Source organism: Tenrec ecaudatus, chromosome X, assembly GCF_050624435.1.
Source record: "Tenrec ecaudatus isolate mTenEca1 chromosome X, mTenEca1.hap1, whole genome shotgun sequence".
NCBI lineage: Eukaryota > Metazoa > Chordata > Mammalia > Afrosoricida > Tenrecidae > Tenrec > Tenrec ecaudatus.
In genome coordinates this window covers 156,548,465-156,558,627 of record NC_134548.1, presented here as the reverse complement: position 1 = coordinate 156,558,627, position 10,163 = coordinate 156,548,465, and positions in this window count along the sequence as shown.

Sequence of the window (10,163 nt, the reverse complement as noted above, 5' to 3'; positions counted from 1 at the left end):
GGTGGCTTCCAGCAGCAGTAATGGAGGCCAAACTGTTGAGTGGCTCCATTTGTGTGTGTGCTTCAGGAGAAGGCAATGCCTTTCCGTATGGTACGAAATGATTCCACTTGGTGTCAAAGGGCAGAGGATGCGTGTAGGTGCGTGGCTTCAAACATTGCTTTAAAGCAGAATGGGAGTCTGAGTATTCAGTGAAAGTCCCTACATAACTATGTTTCCTGGGTGGCTTCTCAAAACCACCATCCCACCTATATGTCTTGATTTTACACTTGCCCACGCGCGCGTGCACGCGCGCGCACACACACACACACACACAGTAGCAGGAAAGATAAACTGTTCCTGACCACATGATTAATGGAAAGGTTTGCAGATAGGCTTCACCTCAGGTAGGTAGTTACTAGAACAACCAGATCAGATAGGAAAAGTCACAGCCAGGAGAGAAACAAACAAACCCTGAAGCTTCTGTTGGCAATGCAGGTCTTACTCCTATCTCTAGAGATAGTACAGATATGGAAAGAACTGCAGGCAGTAAATGGGTCAGCTGACAGATAACTGCTGATAAAGCCTGCTCCCGCGGAAGAGCAAATCAGGGCACAACTAAGCATTTTCTTCTTCTTTGAGTCTTGTGGGGTGGGGGAGCCTGGGAGGTGGTATGAGTTGCCCAGGAAAGGGAGCCTCTGAAAAGTCTTGAAGAAACAGATTGCCCACGAGAATAAAGGCTTGATTTGACATTGCTAGGGGCCCCTGGGCAAGGTAACAGAACTTCCCTGGAGGATGGGAGGGGTCATCTGAAGGGACTGCACTGGCAAAAACCTTCTTCTAAGCGACCACAGGACCCCTTTTCTCTTGCTTGCCAGATACCAAGTCATTCTACTGAAGTTATTTCCAACTTACGTAAGACATATTTAACTTTTTAAATCCATTACCACTGGTGGATTTCTTTAATTCCCCATTCATTTGATTTCTGGGGATCCCATTATAAAAGCAACATGTGAACATTGCAAGACATTTGGAAAATAGAAGGGAAAAAATGAGGAGGAAAACATAATCCCACTGTGTTTACTGTGAACTAACTATTAAAAATCAATGGTGTTCAGTGAAAGGCAGCTAAAAAGATCCAACCAACATAATCACCAAACCCAAATGGGTCCCATACACAACCTTGCCGTCCATGATTATTTCCTATTAAGTCTGCTCAGGCAGGCTCTAAAACCATGACAATATAAACATATCTTCTTTACTCAAGCCCTCTCAACAGCTCTCCTTCACGACTGCCTATTTCCTGGTGCCACCTTTGGTTCCTATTTTACACCAAATCGAAATGGGGGCTCCCTCACTACCTCACTGCCAAGCTCATCTGCCGCTGTCTTCTCTTTGTCTTTCCTCCAAGGGGAGGTATTCGGCCACTGTCTCCAAAGCAGTCTTTCTACATGTCTTCAGCTGCCTTCTCAGGTACTGTCTGTGCTCCATCAGTTAGCCCCTGGCACCTAGGTTGCTTTGGGCCTGCTTCTCTTTCAACTGCATCCTCCAGTAAGTATTTGAGCACACTCTGGTCCTCCCCACTGTAAAACTCATCACTCGGCTGACTACGCTATTCACAGCTCTGGTTCACAGCAACTCTTTCTGGCGTGATGTGCCTATAATTCCCACCGTTCTCTGGCAGGTCACAAGAAAACGAAGGTGAGAAACACCCTCTCCAATCAAGCCTTTCACATCTACCACTGTGGTGACAGTGCCTATGGATGGAGGCCATTAACCACTTCCTCTGGAAAAAACAAGTTACTTCGCTATTATCCCCTTACTTGACAGCTCAGAAGAATTCAATGTAGTTCAGTAAAGAGTAAAAAAATGTTTCCAATATTCTTTTCTCAGCATATATGCCAAGGAGATTTTAAAAAATTGTGGTAACAATTAAATTAAAATATGATGGAGTTTTTCTACAGACGTTTTGGAAGTTCCCTCATATAAAAGCATGAAAGAGAGCCTGGGGTGGGGGCACCTGGTGGAACGACAGAGAAATTCTATTCAGACCCATAGCTACCTTATGCATGACAGAACAAAAGACCACACGGTCCTGCGCCATCACAATTATTCCTATGCTCGAAACCATTGTGGCAGTCAAGGTGCTAGTCCATCTCCTTGAGGGCTTCCCGTATCGCAGGACCCCTCTACATCACCGAACATGATGTGCTTCTCCACGGACTGGTCTCACTTGCTAATATATCCAAAATATGTAAGATAAAGTCTCGCCATCCCTGGCGATAAGAAGCATTCTGGTCATACTTCTTCCAAGACAGATGAATTTTATTTTTTCCCCATCCATGGTGCTTTCACTATTCTTTTGCAGCACCACCATTGAAATGCAGGGATTCCTCCTCAGTCTTCCTTATTTGGTGTCCAACTTTCACATGCATGAGTTCATGGGAAATACCATGGCTTAGGTCAGACACTGGTGTGAGCCTTTTTTTATAAAAATCATAAAGTGACAAAGTAGCCCACCTTAAAAAATTAAAATCTTTCCAAGTTTTCAAAGCACTTTTTCCATCAGTAAGGATTCACCAATTTCTTCCTCCCCTTAATGAAAAGGATGGTCAAAAGCTCAAAATCACTAAGTCGATTCCAACTAGCTCTTATTACCCTCTTACTTGCAAACAATCATTTCTCTCCCCATTTCATTTACTCAGGCTCAACACCACACAGGGATATCACTGGGATGGAAGCCTCTACAATGTATAGTGGGTTGACATGCTGAGGTAAGGGCTGACCTGCTACTTCCAAGCCAGTCCATCATAATTTCATAATTACTCTCCCTTTTGACCAGTCCACCAGAGGTATCACTGTACACCCAAGGCCACCCTGGCCTTGGCAGCAATACAAAACTTCTGTTTGGCACATTCCACTTTCTATTCTCAGTGGTTGAAGACTATTTTACTATGACAGTGGCTGATAAATGTAGCCCAATATAGGTATCGTGACACCACTTGGAAATGGACGGTTTTGAAGGCTGTATGTCACAAGCCAACACAAAAATAAATAAAGCTGAACAGATGGATCCTGTTCACAGATTCAGAAAGGTTGTGCGTAGCAAATAGTGAAGATTGGTACCTACCTACCAACCAACAGTGTGGGCTCCAAGAACAGCAGGCAGCCTGAGCTACTTGGCATATTTATTGAATCATTGAAAGAGCCTCACAGTCCTAAATAATATACCCACCTCTGGGTACACAGAACGCGTATATAGTGAGTTCTCTTCTGATTTAGTTAACTCTTAAATAACATAAACTTCTAAGCAATAACCTATGTTCATAAGGCAATAAATTTGCTGCCATGCTATTAAGCATTGTTTGCACTTTAAAAATGTCCGTGGTATTTGCAGTTCTAAACACTGTTCCATGCCATTTCAAAGGTGCCGTTGTTAGTGCCAAACATATTCATGTTTTAAAAGCCTCTTTCCTATAAATGGCTCAGGGTCAAGAGATATGAAAAATCTCTGTTTCATCTTTAGTCTGTTCAGATGCATTCTGTAAAAGACTCTCAGGAGGAAAATATGTCCTGGAAGATTTGCCTGCTTTGCAAAATGAAAGGAGGCCTTAGATTCATCTCAATTCCCATTTACAGTTTGTGAAAGACTTTGTCATCTAATCAGTTTCTACACATCAGTAAAATCACTCCATTCAACCTATTTAGCTAAACACTGAGGAGCACATTATAGTTCTGATTGATAGATAGTAATCAGGGAAAAAAGCCCACTCCCTGAAGCCTGAAGATGCCACACTTTGCATATGCTCAGACACACCATCACCTCCATCATTGCCAAAGGGCTCAAGGGCAAGCAAAGGGGCCCAACAAGTCCACAAATCCAAGGTGGGGAGCAGAAGCCCTACTGCCCTAACCCATGTATCCAAGAGGTGCCGAACCACTGGAGCCTGGCAGCACATTGGTGCTTACTGTACTTCACGAACAAAAAAATACATGATTACTCCATCAACATCCGTGGCTGCCGAGTATCACATTAGACTCTGAAGAGAGACCTCTGAAGAAGAGGGGAAAGACCCTAGTCCCCTCAAGAGTGTACAGTCTCCTGATTGAGACAGTCAACATAACATATAACCCATGTGAATGTGGTCCCCCCCGCCACTGCCCAGTGGCCTGTGTGAAGAAGCAGCCACACCCCCAAGAATAGAAGAAAAAAATCTGTAACTATTTCAGGATTCACCTTTTTGTATATGAAAGTTAAAACATAATGATTTAAAAAAAAAACACGCTGAAAGAGAGAAATGGACATCCCACTTAGAGAACATAACAAGGGACCTTGTTTAGAGTAGTGGTTCTTTAATGGACTTCAATCCGAAAGGTCAGCAGTTCCAAACCAGTAGCAACTTCAGGGGGAAAGGAGGGTCTTTCTACTCCCTTAAAGAGTTACAGTCTTGGAAACTCACAGGGTCCGTTTTACCCGGCCCTATAGTGTCACCATGAGTAGAGTTGATGTGTGTATCTGGCCTGTCAGACCAGGAAAGGTCTACTCCATGAGGTGACATTTAAGTGATGCGCTCAGGGAAGTCTCGGAATCAGCTACATTTAGAGAAGCCACTGACCTAGGTCCTAATAAATCTGCATGTCACTCACCCTGGACTGCCAGATCCTATTGCAGCTGTTCCAGCTATGTAATCACCGGCAGGCTCAGGCCAGAAGAGAGCAGCTGTCACTCGATCACTGGAGTAAGAGGCCACCGTAGCCAAATCCTGATTTGAATCCGTAACTTGGAAATCCTTTTCTTCTCCTTTGACAACTTCCCCTCAATTTTCACTGGAGCCCTGGAGACAACTGGCATAGCTGCCCCTGGAAACAAAGGAGCCCGAATGCCCTGCCCCTAAATGCAAAAGTGTACTGCAGCAAGATTAAGGCCACACTCGGCCCCTACAGTCCTCTCACAGGAGCATCCCCATCAGAATGAAATCCTCTTTGACCTGTGGAAAGAAGAACCGATGAGGCGGAGAGCTAAAGACCGTTCACCACTCTTCACGGGGCTGTGGGTGGAGAAGAGCCTGGTAAGTGAATCTAGAGACGGAGGAGGAGAAAAGGGAGAGGAAGAAAGTGGAAGGTAAGGGAGGAGGAGGCGGAGAAAGAGGGCTTTCAAAAGACTCCAGGAAACTTCTGAAGATTCAAATCACCCATGGTTAGCCAGTGTCCATCAGTGGCCAATGGCTGTGCTGAAAGGCTTGGCATGTTAAGGACAACTCAATCCACTCTCCAATGCCACACCCCCCGCCGGAATCAGGGGAAGATCTATTTGCAGGACAACTGTGCTTCAGAGTTGGATTGTCATCAGCGGTTGTGGCACTGGAAACAACTCTCTGAGAAGTTGTAGAACCCAGTCAGATGCCATTACCCTGTCTAGACCATAGGCTCTCGAACTTATTTGGCCTGCTGCCCCCTTTTCAGGAAAAACAAAGAAACAAACAAACCCAAACCTGTACTATAGCCCACCATCCAGGATAAGTGCCAGTAATTTCTTTTGCATATCCCCCGCCACACCATTCCCCTCGCCCCCGCGTCCCTCTTCCCCCCTCTCTGCCTCCTACCCCTCTACCACCACCCTGGCCCCCTTCCCCAACCCCGGCCGGGACAGTTCCAGTATTGCCCGACAGGGGCGGTACAGGCCACACTGGGAAACACTAAAGAAAAACCGAAAACCCCAACCCTCACTACCCTTGACTGGAAGGCCACTCATGGTTGCGACCCTGTAGAACAGAATGGAACTTCCCCGTGTGTTTCCAAGACTTGTCACATCATTACGGAAGTAGAAAGCCGAGTCTTTCTCCCTGGGAGCAGGTGGGGGTTTCCAGCTGCTAAACAAACGTGTGATTAGCAGCCCGGCACATAACCACTGGTTTATATGATTTATGGCTCAGAAAGCAAAGCACAAAAACGACTCTAAATTCACTCAGGTATAGAAAATAGCTCAAAGAGGTCTGGGGTAGGGGTAGGGTGATGGGGGAGAAATTAGCTCAAGAAAGTGAATTTTGAACTTGGGCGATGAAACAGTTTAAAGATTTCTATCTATTCAAAATAGTTGAGATAAGAAGGATGCAAAGGAAATGAATCGCAGCTGAGGATATGGACTGAGAAGAGTTTCCAGGGCCAAAGAGAGTAACTTTTATATCCCTGAAATGCCACTGCCTCCCCCGCTCAAACCTCTGGCTCATGGATAATCTCACTTTGCCTATAATGACAAATACCAGTTTGCCTGAGTTGGTAGAGGCCAGCTGATCAGAAAGCATGCACTAGAAAATAGGTATCTTTTAAAAGTAGAGAGATTTTGGAATAAAATATACAAATAGTGAAATCTTTAATATCAGCATATTAAATCCAAAGTGATGTATTTGTTGCTGCTGCTGTCGTTGTAAATTGCCATCAAATTTGCAACTTGACCTTATTTATAGTACACTTCAAGGCTGCCTGCTCCTGTGCCATCTGCAGTGATATACTGGAGTCTACTGCTATGGCGATGAGGGAATCCCATGAAGGGATTTCCGCGGGTTTTTTGTCCTCTTCCTTACCAAGCATGGCATCCTTTTCTAGAAATTGTTCTAGAGTTGGTATTTAATGTGTTTGCAATATATAAGAGAAGATGGTGTATTTGAAAATGGTAGTTTAAACCAAGAGAACAGAAAGATTTCAACAGAAAACGTTTCATTCATTTGTGATTTTTCATTAAATGAAAGCTGCTTTTTGCCTACATCCATTGTTTTAAATATACTGCATTGATTAAGAGAACTTGAGACTATATTAACAATTTGAAATTATTAAATGTTTAAGAGTTGTTAAGTAATTAGTAAGGTTTTGCTTGGGATCATAAGTCTAGCCTGGTAAGATAATTGAAGTGCTTAAAAAGAAAATCAGATATAGTACATTTTAAAATGCACTTTAAAGAATTGAAGAGGTACCTAGTTTACAAACAAGAATTCATTTAATTAAGGGGAATTTAATCTGTTCAGCCTGAGTTGATTTAACATTAATCGGAGGCGATCTTGAAAGCAATTGACAAAATATACTAGCTTTACAGAATAGACTGTTTTTCAAGTTGAATTGAAAGATCAGGAGAAAAAGTACTTCATTTTTCACTTTAATAAAAATTAATTTAAAGCAAGTAACTGCAGATCGTGTTTTCTGCACAGAAAGGTCCCCTTCAGACCACAAAATGTCACACTGGAAGAACCTAGTCATTCTCCTACCAACCATCTTGGTCACAACTTCAGAGAAGACTGTGCATTGCCTATATCAAGAACAAGACTAGCAGTAACAGAAATGGAAGGTTGACCGTTCAGGATGCTTTCCAGGTAGAGGCTAGAATACCCCAAACTCATCCCCTTCATAGCAAGTGGATGGCTGCGGCTCACATCTGTCCAAGATCACATAAGCTGAATTGTTGAGGCCCTTCTGCTATCCTGAAAAGAAAAAAAAGGATTGGGGGGGAAGGTGTGGAAGAGACTGGCAAGAATGGGGGTATCAGAGATGGCAAATGCAAGAGGACAGCTCCAAATGAATGCTCCTTTCCTCTTGCATCTTTGGAAAGTTTCATATAGTCTATAACCTCTGGATGTGCAGAAGCCATCTAGTGGCCATGCAGTGAGAAGCACCAAAATGAAAAATGGCAGAGCAGAAAGATTAGCAGGAGGATGATGGGTCAATGAGCTGCCAGACCAACCCTGAGGCCACTTGTCTCTGGGTTTCCTCGTGACCGAATAATAAATATCCTTCTGTGTTAAACTAATGCACTGTCAGTTGATTTTCTGTCACTTTCAGGCAAAAGCCTCCATAATGGATAAATCAAAGAAAATCTACTGGTGGAGGAGAACCTAATAGGATCAAGATGGATGAGTCAAAAAGAGAGGCCACGTGAGGTTCAATCTTCAAAAACTCATATAGATATGTCAGCTACGTCTCCGCTACCAATGTTACCGTTGTCAGCTGCATAAAAATAACCATAAAATCAGAGATAGGGGGAAGATATTTTTTTTCTTTTTCTTTTCTTTTCTAATCTTTTTTTATATGTCTATGTGATAGGTTTATTGTGCCAACCTGGCCAATAGAAACATGTGGGATTGGTCAGATCACAGTTTGATTGGAGGGCAAGGAGATCAATGGCTCTGCAATGCCCGCCCCTCTCTCTCTTGCTCTATGGTGATGAGGCCAGCATTCTGCTGCTTTAGATACGTCTCTGCCTCAAACTGTGTGCTACACAACCTGTGGGCCCAGCCAACCCACTGATTGTGTCACTAGAGCTTGAAGCTTTTTCAAGACCTGCTTCACCACACTGCTGGTGCATACATCGCTTGAGTTTGAGGCTGGTGGATCCTGTCGCCTTGTATTGCTTGAGTTCCAGATCCCATCCAGGCCTGCTTGCCTAAAACCCTGAGCTAATGACTGTTGGTGACCCACCCTGCTGTTTTCTGCCTAGGGGCAGACTGTGGCTGCCTTTCCTTAGGGAGTACTCCCTCTGCTCTCTGCTTCCTTGACCTTGGACCCTGCAGCCCATGTGAGTCAAAGGACTTCCAGTATTGTAACTGTTCCATGGAAGTGAGTTTAACTAAGCCCTCTGTACTGCTGTGTGGACTAATTATGTTATAATCCATATATATATATATATATATATATATATATATATATATATATATATATATATTCATAAGTATCCAGGGTTTTTCTCTAGAGTACCCTACCTAACACAGTCTGTCTATATAGGATAGGCAGAGAAAATAATTCTGAGGAGAAAGCAACAGGACTGCTGGTTAGTGGCGGGGGGCATTCAAAAAGAGAGATAGGGGTAAGGGAGTGGGGAACCAACAAACTCAGGGACACGGGAATAACAAAGGATCTAAAATCAATGGCAAACAGAGTATAGAATGCCTGGTGGGGTTTGATCAATTGCAATTTAGCTGAGAGGAACCACTGAGTGTTACATGAAGAGTGAACATGATAGCGGGGCAGGAGGAAAGTAAAAGGAAACAGAGGCAAGAACTAGAAGGCAAAAGCCATACATACAGTCATAAATATAGACATGTAGACTCAACCTGTGGGTCACAACCCACACACAGGGGTCACCACAGGCCATCGGAAAACACATAAATATTTCACAATATACAATTACATATTGTTTTGTGATTAATCACTATGTTTTAATTATGTTCAATTTATAACAATGAAAAAACATCCTGCATATCATATTATGATTCATAATAGTTGCAAAATTATAGTTATGAAGTAGCAATGAAGATAATTTTATGGTTGGGGTTCACCACAACATGAGGAACTGCTTTACAAGGTCATGGCATTAAGAAGGTTAAGAACTACTGGATATGTACATATGTAAATATGTTAATATATAAGGATAGGGGTATTGAGCTATATACATATATTTATATGTTAAGTATTAAGGTAGCAGAGGAACACTGTGCATATATGTATAGGTTTAGTATTAAAGTAGCAGAAGGACATTGGGCCTCTACCCCAATACTTCCTCAATGCAAGAAAACTGTGTTCGAATAACCCAGCATTCCGTGATGCTCACCTTTCCAACTCACTCGCTGAAGACAAAATGGGTGCATAAGCTAATGTGGTGAAGAAAGCTGATGGTGCCCGGCTATCAAAATATATAGTGTCTGGGGTCTTAAAGGTTTAAAGGTAAACAAGCAGCCATCTAGCAAGGAAGCATCAAAGTCCATATGGAAGAAGCACACCAATTTGTGTGATCATGAGGTGTTGATGGGATCAGGTAACAAAAGATCAAAAATAATTATATCAATGTAAAAGAAGGGGGTCAGAGTGGAGACCCAAAGCCTGTCTGTAGACAATGGGACATCTCCTCACAGAAGGGTCACACATGAGGGATGATTCTGCCAGGGTGCAGTATCACACCTACAAAATACACAACATTCCTATGGTTATTTAATGCTTCCTCCTCCCCACTATCATGACCCTAGTTTTACCTCACAAATCCTGCTTGACTGGAGTATGTACATTGGTACAGATAAGAGCTTTTGACACTCAGAATCCAGGACAGATAAACACCTCAGAGGAAATAGAACCATGGATGAAGGAATACAGAGGACAGTGTAAGATACTACTAAAAAAATAATAATATATAATTTATCAAGAGGTCATGA